This window comes from Castor canadensis, chromosome 10 (assembly GCF_047511655.1).
Source record: "Castor canadensis chromosome 10, mCasCan1.hap1v2, whole genome shotgun sequence".
NCBI lineage: Eukaryota > Metazoa > Chordata > Mammalia > Rodentia > Castoridae > Castor > Castor canadensis.
The window spans coordinates 67,717,814-67,740,150 of NC_133395.1; the positions used below are offsets into that span (position 1 = coordinate 67,717,814).

A 22,337-nucleotide genomic window follows, 5' to 3' on the forward strand; every position below is an offset into this window, starting at 1 on the left:
GTGGCAACTGGCCGCATGGGTGTTTGTTTACTAGGGTAGGAGCAGGGCTTCCCAAAGCTGGGTCCTAGTACAAACTGAAGTCCAACATCCCTGCCGAGCTTCCCTGCACCGAAGCTTGGAGGTGTGTCTGGCTTGCATCCCAGACCTGGGGGTAGGTTCCAGCCACCAACTTGGCTGCATGACAGCTAGCTTGTGATGCCCACTGGCCGACCTCGAGTACTTGGTCCCAGGAGGTGGAGGCGGTTCAGGGGGCTCCGTGTCAGCTCCTGCCCCTCCCGGATACTCTCCAGCGTCTAGACAAGCGGTGCGTGGGACGCGCATCTTTCCAGGTCTGCCCCTTCCAAGCGCGGTGGTTGCGGACCCTGAGCTAGGCAGCTGAGCCGGGGACCGGGGGCGGAGTGCCTTCTTCTTCTGGGCTCCCGTGCTGTCAGCCGTGGGAACTCTAACTTCATCCCGAGGGATCCGTGGGGCCGGGGTAGGCGAGGTTCCCCTCCCCCGGCGCGCGCCTCCTTCTGGTCTGCCCCTCCCCCGCCTCCCCTGGCTTCGCTCTCCGAGCATCCTCACTCCGCCCAGTTCGGTGCCAGCTGCGTGGGCTCCAGCTTTTCGTGCGTTTTCCTTGGAATGCTCCAAAACTCGGCAGCCACTAAGGAAATCCCATCGGAATTTACCGGTCGTGCTGGCGGCGGGCAGAGCACCCTTGCCGCCGGTTCTCGAATCGGATCACTTCCACTGGAAGATTGCAACTTTGCAGGTAAAGAGTGCGTCGCCTGCGAGCTCCATTTCGCGGGAGATGCACCTCTCTTCTTTCCTGGGATCTCGGGTAAGTTTCTCAAGCCTCCTGGAAGCGGCTCTCTCCTGGGAGGCTGACATCCCTAGGTGGAGGTTACCAGTTCAAAAGGCTCCAGCTGCTTGATTTCTTTTCAGGGCTCGGGAACAGATATGTGAAGCTTTCTGTGATTGACCTGGGCTGAGCGGGAGTTTGGGGGGTGCTTCTCAGTCTCTCAGCTTATCCGGCTTTAAAGCAGGGGAGAGGGCGAGGAATGAACCCCTGGTGTGACTTATATGGTAAACAAAGGAGCTGCAGCCACGCCGCGGTGCTAGGGAATGTGGCTGTTTTTAGCCTTTTATGCATTTGGGGTAAAACAGAGATCAGGGTGGCCCCAGGTCACAGAGAAAGTGAGTCTCTGGCACCCAAAGTGGGGGATGAAGGCAGGAAAGTGATCAATATCCTGTCGATGGATTACTCTCTGCGTCATTTTCATTCTCTGTCAGGAACCAGAAACACCTTTATCCGTCATGCTGGACCCAGTGTAGTGATTCCTAGCTCTCCTGGCAACTGAGATTTCAATTTAGTCAATGACCCTGTTTGCTGCTTGGATAAATCACTAGGATTCATGGCGCAACTTCTTGTTCCAGCTGTGAAGTCAGCTGCGTTTTGTGACTGGACTAGAGAATCCTAGAAGGGCTGAGAAAAGGGAGTTCTGATCTTGTCCGCCTGTATCCACTACTCTGTATCTACTGTGGTGTGTCTCTGTTCACATGGCTTCTTAGGGAGGCCCTTTCCAGTTAAATTCCACCGCTATAAAATGCAGCAAGTTACTTAAGAAGTAAGCACAGAGGAGTAGGAAGAAATAGAAACAAACTCTACTTGTTTTATTGAAAAGAAATTTAGAAAAGACTTACAAAACTAAAATAAGCCTCAAAGGGCTCGTACAATTTCTGGCTTTTCTATCATAGTAATCACAACCCAAAGCACTTTACAAATTCTTTAAGAAAAAAGTTCATTTGGGGATTTTTTTTTTTTAAAGTAAAACTCTGAATGAGACAGTGAGAGCAAGAGTTGGTGGTGTCTTGAACCATTGAAATCTTCATTGCTGTGTTATGGTTTGCTACTAACAGTTATATTTGTAATGCTTACTTCTATTCATGTGGACAGTAGGCCAGGGACCCCCTCCCCACCTTAACTATTTCAAAGAAAAACGTATTAAAGTATAGAAATAGCTATGCCAGAAATTTGGAATTAGATTCAAAATTCAGCATGACATTGTTAAAGAAACACTTAAAAAACCGTGTAAATTAATATAATAAAAGTTAGTACAGGTGAAAAGGAAGAAAGCACTAGCATTGTTTCCGAATAAAAGTGAGTTCTGCTGCTTTACCTTAGAGTTTTGATCAGAACTCAAACAATCCCCTGTGCTGAGGCTGTGGAGTGAAGAGCAGATAGATTTATGCCAAGCAAGGCACTAAAAATAAATTCTAGCAGGCTGGTGAGACTAAAACATACGAGTTGCTTAGTATTTATTGAGTGAATAAATATGTAGTTGGATAAGTCATGATGACAAGATTTACCATAGCAAATTTAGAAAAGTTCTTCATCTTCAGTAAGATCTTAAAGAAACATGAACATTCATCAAAGCGTAAAGTAGCTAAGGTAGACAGACACAAGAAGCATGCCTCTTCAGTAAAATCTGTCAAATATTGTCAATGTTTATGAAAACCTCTAATCTAACAAAAAGGACATAAATTTCACTTTACTTGTTTCTGGTTCTCAAAGATATGAGATGGACCAAATATCTATGACTTAAAAGTTTTTAAATTTTCAAATTTTATGTTATTTTTCTGTTGCATTTATTTCAAGTAAGAATTTTATGGCCATTTTAGTTATTAAAATAGACCAAATGACTTCCCATAGAAAGTAATATTAATCAATTCATACTATAAATAAGAAATAGCAGAAGTTATGCTTTTTATTCTTTCGGATTAGGAACAAATGAAGGTCTTGTTCAGTACATACATTTCACAAATTTTTATGCTCCATGGACAGCTACAGCCATCCAAGGGCTAAAAAGTTACCTAGTTCAACATCCTCTTTCAAGAAACTGAAGCCAAGTAAAAATTTAAAACAGTGATAACTCATGTTTTATAAGTTATGACATCATTTCAAATTATAATGGATCTGGAATTTAGATAACCTATCTTTTGATATTTGAATGGCAAAGTCTATCTATATTTGCATGAACTGGGTGATGTTAAAAGTGTCACTATTTGGAATAATTAACCTTAAAAAATTGCTGTCTCTGAATTGTATGTGAAATATAGAAGTAATGTTCAATCATTGTTTTTTATTTTTATAATGCTAAAATAATGAAAATATCATCTAGTCAAGTACTGTCAACTTACCATGATAAATTGATTGTTATTAATATTATTATTCTGGTAAATAATAATAATTCCATTTAGGACATGCTGATTTTAACCCTAATAAATTAAACAACACTTTTCAAGTATATTTTTGAAACTAGTCTGTTATATTTGTATACTGCATGTTCAATTGCAGGTATAATTTATTATAGACTATCTGTACCAATTCAGTTAATCAACATTATATTTATCAGCTGAAAACTTAAACAATCTCCCTTTTCTAATTAATCCATGTGCCAGAGCAAAGATAAAAATAAGTACCCACTTGTTCAATAGCAAACATTATAAGTAACAATGCTCAAAGAAGAGATTTTTGTAAACAATGACAGGTATATGAGAAAGAGTAAGCAGGAAGCTAGGACCAAGGACTATGAGCTGAATATGTTATGCGAAAATGCAGTTGTTTTTTTTCTGAAACAAGCTAGGTGAAGGAGAAATCAGAGCTAATGCACATCTTTTGAGTTCCTAAACTGTGTAGCATGGACTACATTGAAATCGGCATTATTGACTTCATTAATACTCATGAAAAACTCATCATGAGGTTTTAGTTCTCATCAAACATGAGGTTGAGGAGCAGCCCAAAATAAAAACCTTGTCTTTTACCTAGTTTATATTCTATCCCTCCTTCCTTCAGTCAACATTAAATCTGGCTCAATTTAACCCAACTTTAATTGGGCATTTATTTCCATCTAGTTAGAGTGAAGAACTGCTTTAGAACTAACTTCCTTTCCCTTAGTTTTCTATTTCTAACCCGTCCTGATGCACTGAGCCCTCAATATTTAAAGCAATTTGAGAATATTTTGACCAGAGATAGATACATCATAGCTGTGTTTTTTAAATCACAACAAATATAGACCCGATAGCTGAGAACATTAGCACAACCAATAAATAACTGTGATGAAAAAATACATTCAAGACGAGAAGCTGTTCATTTGAAAAGCTAAAACTTAAAAAGCATATTAATTTAGAAGTACTTTGTTCTATGAACTACTCAGCAAGCACAGTGATGTATTTAAAATTCGAAAATATCTAAATGATGCTTCTGAAAGTTCAGTTTAATTTAAGTGGAATAAGAAAGACATAATAGTTTGAGTATTCGATCTACTGCTCTAAACTTTAGGTTCCGTCCCTTTAATAGTCACTAATGTTTTGTCTCTTTTTGAAATACAGCAGTGTCATAGAGTGATGGCTTGTTGGGAGACAACAGAATACGTATGGGCACAGTTTCACACATAAAATTAGAAAGGTTAATTCAAGCATTAGCTTAAAAACATGCCTTGAATATCTTTAGCTAGCTCACTAAATTTTGTCTGTAGTTGGCTATTGTGCTTTTCAAATACGTTGAAAAATTCTCCCTAAGTAACTTCCTTGAACCAATAATACCAAGGATTGAAAAATTGAAACAGTTAGATAGAAAACAGGAAATATTATGAAAAAAGAAAGGGAAGGGCCTGTATTTATGGGTACCAGCACTTTGCTGTAGAATTTTATCTTTACATTGACTTTGAATCAGAAGTATTATTAACACATTTTAACAACCTAAGAAAGACTACTTTTCCAGACACCACAAAGCTACTTTGTGGGGAACCAGATTTGATCTGATGTGTATTTGACTCAAAACGCACATTTTGGGGTTCCCAGCACTGGGGAGGCTGAGGCAGTCAAATCTCGAGTTCAGGTCACCCTGGGCTACATAGTGAGACTGTCTCCAAAATACAAAACAGCAACAACAAAGCCTCTTAAAAAAAAAAAAAAGACATTTTTACTTAATTCATGTGGTTTCTAAAATAAAATTAGCAATCTTTCAATAAGATTCATAAATTCGTTGTAAAGCTATTTGTGTCTTTAGTTTTTCAAGTACTGAAACACTGGGACATACTCGACTGCTCCATTCATGAGGCTAGGATTTGAAACAGCAGTCTGTTCCTTAAAGTTCTTTCAGCTTTCAGGCAAAACCGGATGAAAGTTAGCTACTTACCCCAAATCTAGGTAAGGGTTCAAACCCTGTTCTTATGCTTAAACCCTCTGCATATGCTAAGCAATTACTCTACCACTTGCTACTACTAAGCTCTACCTGCCAGGCAGGCCCCTATTTCCTTTCTTATTCTTGAATATAAATGTAATATTAAAAGTACTTATTTTCATCGACAGCAAAAATAAAGCTTACAAAATTTTCTTTATCTGGTCATGAGATTTGAGATTATAGTTTTTAAATTAAAAAATCTCATTCAAACCGTTAGGATATCTACAGGCTGTTAATAGCTTCTTTATTTAAAAAGCAGTCATGTTAAGACATGTTAGGTTCATATTGTATCTTAACAATGTTATACAAAGTGTTATATTAAGACAACTTAATCAATTTTATATAAGTATTAAACTAAGACAAACGTTTTTTGTCTTAATTTTATCTGAAATTTTAATTACCTAATTATTTTAATGTCATTTGGCATTTAATAAAGGGAACTATCTTTTTTATAACCCAGAAGACAACTATTAACTTCACGATATTTTTAAAACATGTACATGCATTTGATACTGATATGGCTGTGTCCAAAAGCTATTGAAGCTGAAGTTGAAGGAATAATGCTTTTGAATATATGTAATACCATTATGAAAATTAGCACCAAAATGATATCCATTTAAATATATATTTGTTGAATATTAGTAAATGAATAATTGGATAACCAGAATGATGCAGGGTAAGTGAATTTTCTGGCAGAGCGCCCTCCGTCCAGAATAACTTTCCTTTTTGCTCTCTGTCAAAATCTTCTCGAAATATTAAAGCTTAGTTAGTACTTAAAGCTGATATCACTGACTCTGAAAGTTTCCTACAGATTTCCCAAGTATAAATACAAGCAAAGCCCTGTTATATTCTGTGTGGCAGGTGGTTAAAGTTCTGTCTTCAGAACTAGTCAGTAAACAGCTTTAAGAAACAAAGAGGATGTTCAAAAATGTATGAGTTGGTAGCCAAATTAGATTGCCACAAATACTATGCATCTGTAATTAAGCATAATTAATTTATTTCATACTGTTGTAAATCCATACTTGGCTGATTTTTAAGCATAATTATTTATATAATGAGGTCAGTTATAATAATATTATTGCTCTTACATGGTGCAATGAATCCCATATTATTTATGTTAAAAAATAATTGTACCAATGTGATTCAATAGATGTAACTTCTAGTCAACAAGTTACTCTATAATGTTCATTTTCACAGGATTAATGTAATCAGTTATTAATGTGCTTTAGTGTAAATGGTGGTGTGTAAGGATTTTGTTCCATTATACCAGGGGAGAGAGGTTAGCACTGAAAGAACACAGATACAAATATTTCTCAGGATTGTGTCTAGAGAAAGCTCTAAGACTTCTTTGGAGTAATTATATGTGGCAAATTAAGCTGAGAGTTCATGTAACAGACTTGACAGAACACGATACCTCATTGTAGGTAGTTAGAGTTTTGTTTTGTTTTATTTTGGTATCTTTATTCCATATCATTGAAAGTGGAACTTTCATAAATCAAGGTTTATTAAAAATATGCTGATATTCTGATACGTTTTGAATTTCACCTGTAAATGGTGGTGGAGAAGCAATACAAGTGTGTGAGCCATTGTGTTGTGCATACCAGGATCATAGTTCATAGCACAGTGCATTTGATTTTCATTTCCTCAGAATTAGTATGACTATTGCTCAATGTATGAGTTTTGAATGGGTGAGTAGAATAAATGAATGCTTGGATGATTGAATTGGTGTCTGGCCATCTGCTGTGCTCAACCCCTTTATTTTAATATGTTGGTGTTTCAAGTAACTGGTTACATTAATATTACTCCCCCCAAATACAATGGGAGGATAAGAGGAGAGGCACAGTGAACATTAACGGAAGAATGGAGCACCAATAATAGTTTATGAGCATCTTTTTATATAAAGATACCCTTCATTATGAGGTAAAGTGGAGCTGCACATCCTGAAGATCCCACTGAAGGCCACTCTTTAAAGAAATGCTCTTTGGTAGTAGCTGTAGTTTGAAGAGCACAGCTGGATCATGTTAAATTTCATCTATGTAGGACTATATATCTCTATCTGTCTATGCATAAATATACCTATGGGTATGTATTTTTATGCATATATATATGTGTAATAATAGTAAATTTAAAAAAGAGTGAAAGATTACACACTTTGCCAGAATTTTTCCATTTTAGTAGTCATCATGCCAAATAATCATGCCCACCTCTAAGCGTCTGACAGCCCCTAACAGTAATGAGAAAGAACATTTAAAGCTATTTTCCTCTGACTGTGCTGTATGAAAAAAATATGTTGGCAGAGGGGAAAGACTTATTTGTTTATCTGGTTCATTTTAACCTCACAGCTTAACATTTTGATTTGTAGTGTGCAAGCTACTTGGAGAGCTGACCTGCACATTTTCATTTAGTACTCCAGCACGGTCTTGGAACAAAGTGAACCAGCAAGTGATTTTGCCCTTTCATGAATAAAAGAAGCTTTAATGAAAAAAAAAAAACCATATAATTATAATAGTACTTATGCTAAATATTTTTCCATCATGTAAAAGCATCAACAGTTTCAACCTGAAGAATAAAAATTGCTTTTCATTTTGTTGAACTTAGCAATGAACCAGTAAGACCAGAACTTAAAGCATAACCTGATAAACTACTCCAGTACTTCCTTGCTAGTTTTACATTGCTTTAATTGAAATACAATAAAATATTGAAAATTGCCCCCCCTTTAGCATAATAGCTAATGGGCAATAATTATTAGAAACACAAAACAGAATTGTTTTCAATTATAATATTTTAGCCTTTGATTTTTAAAAAATTGAATAGCTACAAAATAATTATATAACCCAATTGAGAAAAAGTAAATAAGTAGAGTGTTTAAAATGATCCATTGTTGAATAACCTGGATATATATGAAACAGAAAACATGATTCATTTCAATTTATTTAAAGAATGTTTTTCAAAAGGTGAGCTACTTTCTTACAACTCTGTTGGTCCTGAGAGTCAATATTAAATCTTCCCATGTTTAATATATAAGAGGATTATGTGTTAAATATTAAAGCAATTAGGATTCTTTAACTACTCATAAAGTGCATTGGAATTCAATTGTTTGGAAATGTTCCAGAGTCTACCAGAATTGATTTTGATTACTTTATTAAAAATAAAACATATAAGTAAACCAGAGACAATGGTTGTTCAAAAGGTTACATAAACCTTTTTGATTCATTGGCAACATTTAGTAATATCTATCCCTTGTATGCCATCACTCCTCTCCCTAAAGGTGGGAATTTTTGACTCTCTAGTTGGTCCTAACATTAAGCTGCTCCCTCATTGCTAGGAGGCTTATGACAGAGAAGTTGCTATATATAAATCCACATTCCCCACTGCTTCAACCGTAACAGGCTCTTTCATATATAGGGATATGGTGAACATTTAGAATATTGTATAAGATCAAACTCTCATGGTGAAATGTAATTGCAACTTCTTTTGAACCATGGCTTCTGATGAAATCCCATCATTAGTATCTTGTTTTCTTTAAATTGGAGATAGAAATTCATTCTTTGTCTTTTTAAGAAACCTTCATATGAAGAAAGGATTAAATAAATACTTTTAAGGAAGGAAATTTTAGATTGTACATTGTTCTTTGGTGTATAGGGGAAAGCATTAAGTCTGTAGTGCTTAAAAGAAATGATGCATTGCTCCCTATGCTCTGTTATAAAGGGAAAATTATTACATGTTTAGTACTGGGATTTCCAGCCAGTTTTATACTTTCCACTGCAATTACTGCTTGCTAAAATACTAAAGAAAAATACTAAAAAAATTCACTTTAAATATTTTCAAATGTTTTATCTGAATACCAAAATACTTAAGTTATATTATTGACTTTGTTCATAGTTAGCAGTTTGTTTTATTTTATTTTTTAATTATTCATTTATTCACATGTGCATACATTATTTGGGTCATTTCTCCCCCTTACCCCCCTCCCCCACAGCCTCCCCACCCCAGTTCCAGGCAGGTCCTGTTCTTCCCTTATCACTAATTTTGTTGAAGAAAAGACATAAGGGTAATAAGGAAGACAAAGCATTTTTGCTAGTTGAGTTAAGGATAGCTATACAGAACTATTCCTAGCATTGCTTTTGTGTACACATTTGTTACAAACCATGTTGATTCATCTCTAATTGATCTTTAAAGCACTTTAAACCAGACACTGGTGGCTCATGCTTGTAATTTTAGCTAGTCTGGAGGCTGAGACTAGGAGGATCAGGGTTTGAGGCCAGTCTGGTCAAATAGTTCACCAGACTCCATCTCTGAAATAAGCAAAGGAAAATGGATTGGAGGTGTGGCTCAAACCTTAACTACTTGTTTTGCAAGTGTGAAACCCTGAGTTCAAACCACAGCCATAACAAAAAAACAAAATAAAAAATCCTCCAAGATTTCAATTTTAATTCATAAAATAAGTATGTTAATTTTATTTTCCTGAAGCTTAGGAAAATTTTTAGTGTTTAACAATTATTTGAAATATAAATATAACTATCCTTTATGAACATTTTTTTCTTTATTTCTTATCCTTAAGAGTAACTTAAAATAAATTGGAAGGACAGTATATTCGTCTCTTTAAAAAAACAAATTTTTTATGTATCAGCACAAATGCATTTTGTGTGGGGGAGGGGAGCCTGAGTTGGATGGATGTAGTTGTTTTGTTTTTTCCAAAAACAATTATTAAAGAAGTTTTTATTTTGTATTTTGGTTTTCTTTTCATTTTTATAAATACAGATACTACACATGGTAATTTTAGATGCCTACTATATTCTTAGGACCATCTGACCTTTTAGAGGGGTTAAGAGTTTTCTTTTAAATACTTTCAGTGTAGGTTAGCATTGAATTTTCTGTGATTGAATTTCTTATCTCACTTTTAAAGTTACTTTTATTTGTTAGAGTATTCTCAGTTGGAAATTCATTTTCTCCCAATATTTTAAGCACGCCCCTTCAATTGTCACTTGATTTCCATCATTTATGTTGAGAAGTTAGCTGACTGTCTGAATTATTTATTTTTAGTTGTTTTAGTTTTATTTTTAGTGTTTTTTTAATGTTTTCTATTAGTCTTTTATTTTCTGCAGATGTACAATAATGTGCATGGATAGGATCTTATATTTTTTCTGCTTAACTATTGAAGTATTTTAAAAATAGGGCTTGATACATTTTATCAGTTTTAGGAAATTCAGAGTTACTATGTTTTCAGACACAATTTTGTACCTTCCTTTCTTTCGCTCTTAAGATCTCTAATTACACATATGTGGATCTTTTTCTCAATGTCACATTCTTAGTATCCTTTAATCCTTATTTTATTGCACATTCTATCATTCTTTTTATCTCTGTGGTATAATCTGAATATTTTTATAGCTCCATCTTTCCACTCATGGGTAGTTTTCACTTTTACTCTGTCCTATCTGTTGTTAAACATTTTTTTTAGTTACTAATTTCAATAATTGAGTTTTCCACTTATAGTTTTTTCCATTTGATTCTTTCTCTTAGAGTTTAGATACTTCATAAATATTTTCCTTATTTCATCTAATTTCTAAATATTCTCAAATATCACATTTAGCTTAAAGTCTGAGTGTGGTAACTCCAGTAAGAGGGTTATATGTTGGCCCATTTTTACTTTTAATTTGAAGATGAAAAATAGGTATAAAAATTATAAAAGCTTTCTCACCTCCTTTAGGGAAGATACACTTTTCCTCTGGAAGGCAGATTGGATGAGAGTGAATCATCTTAGTCCAGTCATAGACTGGGGTGACTAGAGACTAAGTTTTAGACCTTGCAAGGCTCTGTGTAGCCCTGTTCTTACCCTGCTACCATTATGTAGGATCAGTATTAAAAAGTTCTGACTGTTTAATAAAGCATCTTTTTGTGCCAGAAACTTTCTGTTACTGTAATAAACACTTCAATAGCAAGTACAAAGGGAATAGATTTACTTTGCTCACAGTTTTAGGAGTTTCAGTCCTGGTCAGTTGTCCCTCGTGCTTTAGATATGTGGCAGAGTAAAACTGCTCACTTCATGTCTGGGAAGAGAGAAAGAGGAGAGACTAGGGTCCAACAATCCCTTTCAAGGCAACCCTTCCTCCTGATGATTTGGAGAACTCTCACTCAGCATCATTTCTTACAGATTCCACCACTTCCAATAGCACTGTAGCCTGGAAACCAATCCTTTACCACATGGACCTTTGGGAGACATTCCAGATTCAAAGTATAGCATGATTCTAGAAAAATGAATTTTATCTCTTCATTTTATTGTGAGATTGCTTAATACTCTAATTTTTCAGCAGTTTTCTTATGTGTCTCACCTTTTTCCCTGTAAAGCTTACAAATTTAACAAATGCCTTAAGTAAGTACATGCTGACTATGGCACTTACTTCCATCTGTCTCATCCCTCACCAGGACATTTGTGTTGGTTTTGACAAAAGCCTGGAGGGAAAATAGTGATTGTTCAAGGTCATTTCATCTATGTATGGTTTCTCTGTATCTGGGATGTTAGCTACTCAGTCCTAGTTAACTCTGCAACTCTTCTTTAGGCTTAGATTAATTTACCTTTGTTTCTCTTTACCCAGCTTTTCTAGCATTTTCCAGAAGGAATGTCAGTCCACTGTATGTTATTCCACCAGAGTCAGAAGCATAAGCTGCTTTTTTTAATTTTTTCACACTAATGTTGAAACATATACACAAAATGTTTGGGACAAGAAATTATATTCATACAGTACCATATACATACATAATTCTACCCATATATATGAAAAGAGCAACAGCAAAATAATTTTAGAATCATTAATCTGTGGGGGTTTTTTTATTGCCACGTCAAACTTGAAAAATGATCAAGTCCTTCATATCAGGAAATAAACAAACATTTTGTAGCTATTTTGAAAAAAAAAAGATAAATTCCAAATACAACCATGTATTAATCTGGCATAAATCACTTTGGTTAAGTTCCAGTTAATAGCTATTTTTAATTAAAAGTAAGCACACTAATAACTGCTCAAAAAATAGAGGCAGAGGCAATATAAGGCAGTAGCAATCTGATCTCTTTGTCATCGAGGTAATGTTTTTTAGGTCTGGGGTTTTCTGAGTTCTCTTCATTTCTCCCACTTGAAGTTCATTATAAAAAAGAAGGGAAAGTGATATAGCTCACCACTCTATGGTACAGTTATAACTGGTGTTACTAATACTGCCTAAGGCTTGATAGAGCATATTTCCTCAAAGAGTTTGCAGATGTATCCAACACTATATTACATCCAGATCATATATAGTCCAAAGAACCATCCAAACTTTCCAAGAGCTCCCTGATTTTGCCTACAATATCACTGCAACAAGTGATTAATGTATGTGTACATGTTTTTATATGAATCAAATCAGATCCTGTTTACCCTGTGTGAAATGTGGGATGTCTTCAGCTTATTTGATTGTTTTAAAGAGAAGCAAGAGTGAAGGCATACTGTCATGGTAATAAAGGCTTGACCATGATTGCATCCCACTACTACATGGTCTCAGCTCCACTCTGATGAAGTTAAGGTTAGGTGTCAGTATTGAACATTATCAAGCTGGAGAATCCAAATTTTTCTTACCACACCTTCCATTTTAAGATTGGTTTCAAGTACAATAAGGCCCTTGTGGATGGCCTGAATGAAGGATCACTTAGGTTTGCTCAGAAGAGAGAGAGGAGTTGTTTCCAATTTTAGACTCATTGCAAGCTGGTCATGAGCCAGAAGGAAGATCCACATCTGTGTTTTGGGCTGACATTCTTAACCTGTCCTCAGCCCAAAATGTGATGCTATGACTGTCAGCATGGTCTTTAACATTGCGTCTACCTCCATGGGAAGGAACTCATTGCATGGCAACCAACAAGTACACCATCTCTGAGCTTCAGGATAACCCAAGCCAAAGCCAGATTTCCTTTCTAGTGGAATATCTTGTCTACCAACTCCAAGATTCATCCAAGTGGTTGTTCCTGTTTGTTGCTCAATTGTCTTCCATGATATGTATGAACCAGAGTTGTCAAATCAGTTAAAACAAAACCTGAACAAACTAGAAGCCACAATCACTCTGGAGCTGAATCAAATCAGATCTTGTTTACCCTTATCAAGGGCCTCGGCTTCCATGGTTGCATGGCCAGTCTCCTCAGAAATCTCATGGCTTTCACCTAACTGTGGGAAAACAGGTCATAGTGATGGACTGCAGTGGAACCATACTAAGGCTCCTGGCACATCTCAGGGAGACAACAAGATTTCCCCAAAGGTGGGGAGTGCCATCTGAAGGAGCTGGAGACCATCATCTGCACTCAAGATAGTCCTTAAGGACAGAGCACGTGTTGAGGATGTCTCATCCTCAGTCCCAAAAGATCATCTCTACAGGTCTGTAAAATAAAAGAAAAGAAAAAAACAGAAAGTGGTTACTTTAGTTTATTCTTCTTGCACTTAGGTTTTGTTTCTTTTGTTTCTTCTCTACGTTATAGAATTGCTAGAATGCCATTGTGCCACTATTTTTCTGCATACTAATGACCAAGAGGGCTTTGTAATAGACACCCATTGTGTGATTGAAGGCTTTCTTGGATAATGACTTCAAGAACAGTTTAGTCAACTCCTAACTAAATCTTTCTTTTTCCAGATAATGGTGTGTGTAAATATGGTCTTCTCAATGTAGACATCAAAGCTCATTTATTTCTTTCTGACTTGGTTTTCTCTCTAAGATCATGTACTCTTCTAGACATCAAGAATAGCTGTGGAAACACCACCACCAACAGATGTTGGCGAGGATGCGGGGAAAAAGGAACCCTCTTACACTGTTGGTGGGAATGTAGACTAGTACAACCACTCTGGAAAAAAATTTGGAGGCTACTTAAAAAGCTAGACATTGATCTACCATTTGATCCAGCAATACCACTCCTGGGGATATACCCAAAAGACTGTTACTCCAGAGGCACCTGCACATCCATGTTTATTGCGGCACTATTCACAATAGCCAAGTTATGGAAACAGCCAAGATGCCCCAGCACTGACGAATGGATTAAGAAAATGTGGTATCTATACACAATGGAATTTTATGCAGCCATGAAGAAGAACGAAATGTTATCATTCGCTGGTAAATGGATGGAATTGGAGAACATCATTCTGAGTGAGGTTAGCCTGGCTCAAAAAACCAAAAATCGTATGTTCTCCCTCATATGTGGACATTAGATCAAGGGCAAACACAACAAGGGGATTGGACTATGAGCACATGATAAAAGCGAGAGCACACAAGGGAGGGGTGAGGATAGGTAAGACACCTAAAAAACTAGCTAACATTTGTTGCCCTTAACACAGAGAAACTAAAGCAAATACCTTAAAGCAACTGAGGCCAATAGGAAAAGGGGAACAGGTACTAGAGAAAAGGTTAGATCAAAAAGAATTAACCTAGAAGGTAACACCCACGCACAGGAAATCAATGTGAGTCAATGCCCTGTATAGCTATCCTTATCTCAACCAGCAAAAACCCTTGTTCCTTCCTATTATTGCGTATACTCTCTCTACAACAAAATTAGAAATAAGGGCAAAATAGTTTCTGCTGGGTATTGAGCAGGGGGGGAGAGGGAGGGGGCGGAGTGGGTGGTAAGAGAGGGGGTGGGGGCAGCGGGGAGAAATGAACCAAGCCTTGTATGCACATATGAATAATAAAAGAAAAATTAAAAAAAAAAGAATAGCTGTGGAGAAAGGAGGTGAGGAATCTGAATACCCTTTCCTCTTCATGTATCCCTCTTTCCCTTATCCCCATCCTCCCTATGTCTGTCATGATGCTCCATGGATAGTTAGTCCTGTGATTGTGATTTGTATATGAAGATTTAGTATTAGAGTTTTTGATGGCCAGAAAAGTGTGTTGTGTGTATGTATTCATGTATATAAATGTACATATATATGTGTATATGTATATTTAACAAATGTTAATTTCAAGGCATAATTTGGTAACTATATAATTGCAGATGCCTAAGAGTGAAATTCTCTTTGAGTTGCTAAAAAGCTGAGACTTTATTCCTTTTGAGTTCAATTTTCTTGGATGCTTTGTGAAAGATCATATACCAAATATGATAGCTTTTCTGAAAACCTTTTTCTAGTCTCTTATTCTGTGGTACTGTATTGGAGTTTACAGTCATATTGCAGTTCCCAAATATACAATCATCACGCTAAGCTTCTAGCTGGTATTTAATAATTTTGGGACTCCAATCAGCTAAGGGTATGGACATATAAAGAGTTCTGATGGCAGCTTTAACTGGGTTTTTCAAGTTACTTATGAAATCATAGCAAAAATGTTAAATTTAACGTTTAATGTGTGATTAGTTTGTGATATGCTGAATGGTTTCTTAAGTTATTAGTTTCATGGCAGCTATTATTCTTATTTTATAAGTAAAGAAACAAAAGGCCTAAACTGAAGAGTTAGAATGGTTAAATAGTTTTCCCAGGTCACATAATATGTATCTGATAGTGGTCTGAATTAAATCCAAACCTGACAAATGCCAAACTCAAATCTCTTTAATTATCCTACTTGTAAGTTTGAAATATGAGGCAGGTATGACACAGTATTGCCAAGGTTTTTAAGACTTTATAATACTTGTTAAAGTATTAACATATGAGCAACTGGATTTAGGTGCAGTTGTACAATGTCTGTGGAAACATTGTCCCTGTGCCTTCCTGTTCATTTCTTAATCCTTATTTATAACTGTCCAATTTCAAGCAGTCCTAGAATTTGAATGTTTATATCCTCCATGCCTTGCACAAATATTGAAATTCTAACCCCCAATGTAATAGAAATAAATTTCTGCTGTATGTAAGTCATATAATTTATGATGTTTTGTTACAGCAGCCCAAACAGAACAAGACAGGAAGAATCACCAAATCTTTTTCTTTCCTTTTTACATGTATATTAAACAAGATTATTCTAAGGTTTGTTTCATGATTTATATTTTGACTAGATCCCTTCCTTAACCTCTAGAAATCAGTTATCTGTTTTCCCTTTTTATAGTTTTTTTCACTTAGAGAATAGCATATGAATGAATGAAATATAATGTATAAACTTTTTAGAGTGGTTTCTCTCAATTAACACAATTCCCTTGAGAGTCATCAAAGAGCATTATCTTGCATATATCAGTGCTTTGTTTCATATTAGTGATGAATGTGGGAGAACCACACTGTGTTTAACCATTCACCCATTGAAGACATCTGGCTTATTCACAGTTTTTTTTTTCTGTTACCAATAAACTTGTTATAACCATCTGTGTACAGACTTTTGTATGAATGTCTTCATTTATCTGGGACACCTGCCCAGAGTATAAATGTATAAATGTTGAATCATAAGGTAGTTTCATTTTTTTTTTTTTTTTTTTAGTGAACTGCTGTTTTCCAGAGTGGCTGTACCATTTTACATTCTTACCAGCAATGCATGAATGATCCAGTTTTTTTCCACCTTTTTACCAGCAGCATTTTGTGTTACTACTATTTATTTTTTGGTACAGAGGGGTTGAACTCAAGGCCTCATGCTTGCTAGGCAGGCACTCTAACACATGAGTAGCACTTTATGCTTTAGTTATTTTTCAGATAGAGTTTCACATTTTTGCCTGGGGCCAGCTTCAGACCATGATCAATCTATGTACAGCCTCCTCCATAGCTTAGATTACAGGAATGTGCTACCATGCCTGACTTCATTGTTATTTTCTTATTTTGGCCAGTTTTCTATTTGTGGTACCTCAGTGTGTTATTAATTTGTATTTTTCAAGTGGCTAGTGATGTTAATCATCTTTTCATATGCTTATTTGTCATCTGTAATTCATCTTCATCTTCATGTCTCTTTTTTGTCTTTTGCACATTTTCAAAACTTTTAGTGCTTATGTCTGAGATTATTTATATATTCTACACATTAGTTATAAAATATGTGGTTGGCAAATATTTTCATGCCTGTAGTTAGTGTATCATTTTTATCTTTTTAACAAGATGGCTTAAAGAAATATATTAAATATTGATTAAATCCAACATAGGGGTTTTTTTCCCTTCCATTACTTTTTTTTTTTTTGCAGTACTGATGGTGGAACATAGATTCTTGGGCTCCTTGGTTAGTGCTTTAGCACTACAACAGTCCCAGCTCTCACCTTTATTTTTAAAAAGAAAGGTAAAAGGCCCAGACTAAAACAAGGGGTTTATACAAATTACAGCAATGAAAATGAGTTTTTTGCCTTCATCACTTGCTTCTGGTTCTCTAATTGCTTTTCCCTAGACTATTCTCATTTCTGTTGACATAAAATTACAGTGTTTTCTTGCATATTCTTGATTTAGTGCACACTTGCTTATTGTGATCCTCTGTAAATCATCTGCCATTATGTGCAATTAAATACAACTTCAGCTACATTTTACGTGATTATATATCATTTCAAAAGTATGCATTATCTCAATCGACTGATACAAAATTTTTGGATTTTTGGTGATTAGAATTTGGTACATTTGTCACTGAATTTATTGAGAAGAAAATAGATTTCTGGATCAGTACTTTGCTCTGCAGTGAGCAATATACATGTGGTTATTTTAGTGCAAATGGTTTTCAGTGATCTCCAACTGTAGAATCAAACTTTAGGCAAAAGATAGGAGGCCAGCTTTTAGTGAATGAATGTACTAGAAATGTTATAAACTTGAAAGCTTATTTTTTAATAAAAATTTTTATTGGTATATTTGTTATTTGGGGGGTATTCATAGTGACAGTTCTGACCAGGATTATACTGTATATTGGTTAGATCATCCCCATACTTTCTGCCTCTCAACCTCCTCCCCACCCCACTTAAAGCAATTGCAGGAGGTTTCTTTGTTTAGTCCATATAAATATATGAAGTCCATCAACCATATACCCTCATCTTACTCTCCTTCCTTCATTCACCATCCCCCTTCTCACTAGTATTCCATTCCCACACACTGTACCTATTTTGCAGTCCTGTTTTTCATTGTTAATGTTTAAGTTGATGTTCAAATAGGTTTCTGTATGTATCCCCACTGTGGGTATACTTTATTTTGGTCCATTCAACCCCTTCCATTACTCTCCCTTATCCCTTTACCTCCCACCCCCACTTTTTCAATAGCTTTCAATATACATCCTTATATCTTCTAAAACACATATGTTATGTTTTACCATATTACTCATGCTCTACCATTCTCTTTTCCTTTCCCTCTTTCTCTGAGTTCCATAGAGTAGTTGCAGTATTATTAACATGTTCTACATTTGAGTTTATATACACTTGTTTTTGTGTATATGTTTATCTTTTGGCTCTATCTTCTACATATGAGAGAAAACATGCAGCCTTTGTCTATCCAAGCCTGGCTTACTTCATGTAACATAATGACTTCCAATTGCATCAACTTACCTTCAAACCACATGTTATTATTCCTTATGGCTTAGTGAAACTCCATGTATATATACCACAATTTCTTGATCTATTCATCAGTTGTAGGGCATCTGAAGGTTTGTTATAGCCTACTTCAGTTGGAAAGAAAGAGTTAAGATGAAAAGAGAGCATAAAATAGAAATCTATGTATATATTTAATGAATAGTATTCTAAAATATACAATAATTTGGGCAATATGAAACTGCCTACACTCAACCATTTTTGTTTATAAACATGTTACTTCTTATGATCCAATCAAGTGCTACATTAAAGGGAAGAGGTAGAGGAAAGATAGTGTAAGTGAACTAGTATAACTAGTATAACATGAACAGAAACGTGTCTAAATCATATTAAAGTAAATTTCATACAAATATTATCTTTGCAATTGTTGCCTAATATATCAATTGAATTTTTTGGAAGCTCTGATCCAATAAGTGATCATGCCATTGATGGGTTAGTAATATGATATTAATGAGAGGTTGTGAAATGTTGGAAGTGGGACATGTGGAAGAAGTTGGTCAATGGAGAAATATCCTTGGGGATATATCTTTCCCTGTCTCCTTTCCATACCCCCTTTCTCTTTTTCTTGGTCATCATGATGTGAGCTGCTTTGCTTTGTCACACACCCTTTACAATCACATATCTGAAACTATGAGCCAAAATAAGTCTGTACTCCCTTTAAGTTGTTTGTGTCAGGTATTTTGGTCACAATGACTAAAAAACTAAACTAATGCACACACTCTACCCCAGACCTACTGACCCAAAACTCTGAAGAATAGCCCAGCAATCTGGTGTACTCTAAAGTTTAATCACTATTGATCTTGATCTTAGACCTTTTATGAAAACACTGGCCCTAGCATGATTCCATCCTGCATATCTGTTCTCAGGAGCAGAAGTTGATCTTCTCCATCTACCTTCTCTCCTACCTATTGTGTGCAACAGCCCCATGGAAAATTTGATGGACATGGACAATGAACCTTCTGAGGCCCTAGAACTCTCTTTTCAGTTGTGAACTAAAGCCGACAAGGATTATTACATAAAGTTGAATAATGGTATTATGAGCACCAGTTATCATTAAGAATGGTCAGTGTAGGAGCTGGTGCAAAGATGAATTGCACATTGTCAAGGCAGAGGCAATAAATTGTGAGGTCATGACCTTAACACTGGCAAATTTAATGATGTCTGAGCTTTGAAATCCACCACCTATGGTCTTAAGGTTGAAGTATGTGTTAGTAAACAGCACTTAGTAGTTGTGGAGGAAGATGCAGAGACAGAAGATGAAGACAAGCAGAATGCAAAACTCTTAAATGTATATGGAAAGGAATCTGCCCCTGGAAGTGGTAACAAAGTTCCACAGAAAAATATAAAGCTTGCTGCTGACTGCAGAGGAGGAAGAAGAGGAGAAGGAGGATGGGAGAGGGAAGGGGAGGTTGAAAGGAGGAGATTTTGATAGTGAGGAAACTGAAGAAAATGCTACAGTGAAGAAATCTATACGACATTCTAAACAGAAATGCATAAAAATCAAACCAGAAGAGAAACTCAAAACCATCAATATCAAGATCAAATGATAAAAAATCCTTCAAAAAATAGGGAAAAAACTCTGACAACACCAAAAGGACCAACTTCTGTAGCAGACATTAAAGCAAAAATGTAGGCAAGTGTAGAAAAGGGTAGTTCTTTTCCCAAAGTAGAAGAAAGTTCTGACCAGGAGGTTATTCAACATGTCTGGCAGTAGAAGAAGTCTCTTTAAGAAAATAGGTTAAACAATTTGTTAAAACTTTTTGTCTTCTTTTCTGTAAAAGTTAATATCTGGCTGTCCTTTTTATAATGCAAAGTGAGAACTTGCCCTATCATGGCTGACAAATGCGGTCCAGATTCCATTGCCAAAAAGGTGCTGTTCAAATGTCTGTTAAGTTTTAAAAGATGAAACTCCACCCTTTTGTGTATGTATGGAATGTTGTAATAGGACATAGAAATAGAGGTGGTCAGGCATGAAAATGATGAGAAATAAACTCAGTGTTTCAATATACAAAAGAAAGAAGATACTGAAGTACAAAGTCACTGAGATAGAGTTCACATTGGGTTAGGGATATTGTTTTTCTCACTAAGTAATCTTGGGTTATACAGTCTAGATAAATATTGCCTTACACTTAATAAATTCTGAGAAATATGTCAGTTGAATGAAATAGCTCAAATGGTTTATTCTTTATTTTGTCCTTTCTAACAAAGATTTTAGAATTTTTACCTATTTGAGAAAAGTATGAAAATGATTCATTTATGCTCAATTTACCTTTTATTTGTCTTGCATGCACATGAGTCACTAAATAGAATGGAAAAGTCAGCAGATAGAAGCCAAAGTAGCTGTGAACTTTGAGAAAAGATAAGCGTCACTGGAAAGCAAGTTTCATGGTGGAAAACATTTCATGAATTTTTAATTTGTTTTGTTTTCTTCCATCAGCACTATGCAGCATATATACAAAAACAAGAAAAATAGTAGGGTTGGTCCAGGTGTGGGAGAGTCACTGTGTTTACCTAAAGGTACTGTCATGGAAGCCAAGTCAATTGTTGGACTCAGGTAGAAAACTTTAACACAAGAAATAGGGCAAGGACACATTCTTGCATGTCTTAGAACTTATTTGGAAATAAGGAAAGTCATCTATTTCAAGGTGGCAACTGTATATGGTTTAGAGTCTGTAAAAAAAATTTCCTTGAGATGGCATGGTCAGTTTGTAACCCATTGTAAGTAACATAATTCGTACATTGAACACAAAGCCAGAGGCAAACTTTGAATTTTTATTTGTTAATTTTTTGAGTTTTTGTGTCCCTCAAATAAAAACATTGAAAGTAAATTGGGCTTACAGTATTAGGATAGAAAATGATAAGTATTTTGAAAAATGGACAAGAATAACAAAATTAAATTTTCATTTATATCACTAGAATCTTGAAAATTAGGCAGCTATGTAGAACATGCAGAAACAATTTTTATTTTTTACATGAAATATATGGTGATATTTATATGATATCTAGGACAGATGGACTGTTAGTATGGATGCATGTTAATAGCATCAATAATATTGATAAAGTTTATAAATCTAAGTGTTCTTCTGAAAAGTCGCACTTGGATAGAAACATGAAACATACTAGCTTTTTCATTAACTATCCCTCTAATTCCTTCTGATCATCTACCTTTTCCTGCTGGGAAATGACAATATAATCTTTAATGTCATTTGTTTATTCAAGTGATGTAGTTCTGATGTCCAAGACTCAGTCATATTCATTTTCCAATGTAAATTTCATAACCTATTCTGTGAAAATTCTTTTTTTCAAAAGAGAGTTTTTATGTTATGACTCTGAGGCAAATGTGTTTTTTTGATGTTTGTTTAATGATTTCATGCAATGTATAAATTGATGCAAATAAATAAAAAGTTCAAAATAAAAAGTTCAGTGTTGAAGCTTCCTCTTTTGAGTAGTTTGGGTTTTAAAAAGTTTTAGTTAACACTATCATATTTAAAATAATAGCATACATTCCATATAACTATTAAATTTTTTAGGGAAATACAAATAGAACATGAAGATAAATAGTATTCTGGCAGATAAAAAGTATAAGATATCATGATTTAGTTCAGCTATAGAAAATAAGTGTAACTTATAGTAAATGGCACTTTGTGGGTTTTCTTGATTATATGATAA

The 22,337-nt window shown here is 35.3% G+C and overlaps 1 protein-coding gene and 1 pseudogene across 5 annotated transcripts in view; both read left to right on the forward strand.

Moving 5' to 3' along the window:
- Nucleotides 1-345: 345 nt before the first annotated feature.
- Trpc4 (transient receptor potential cation channel subfamily C member 4) overlaps nt 346-22,337 on the forward strand; it is a 222,632-nt gene continuing 200,640 nt past the window's right edge. For all 5 annotated transcript variants that reach the window (XM_074043503.1, XM_074043502.1, XM_074043506.1 and 2 more), the window contains exon 1: nt 346-820. The gene's annotated coding sequence lies outside the window, so the exon portion shown is untranslated. The remainder of the gene's footprint in view (nt 821-22,337) is intronic.
- LOC141411366 (nucleophosmin pseudogene) lies at nt 622-20,703 on the forward strand (annotated as a pseudogene).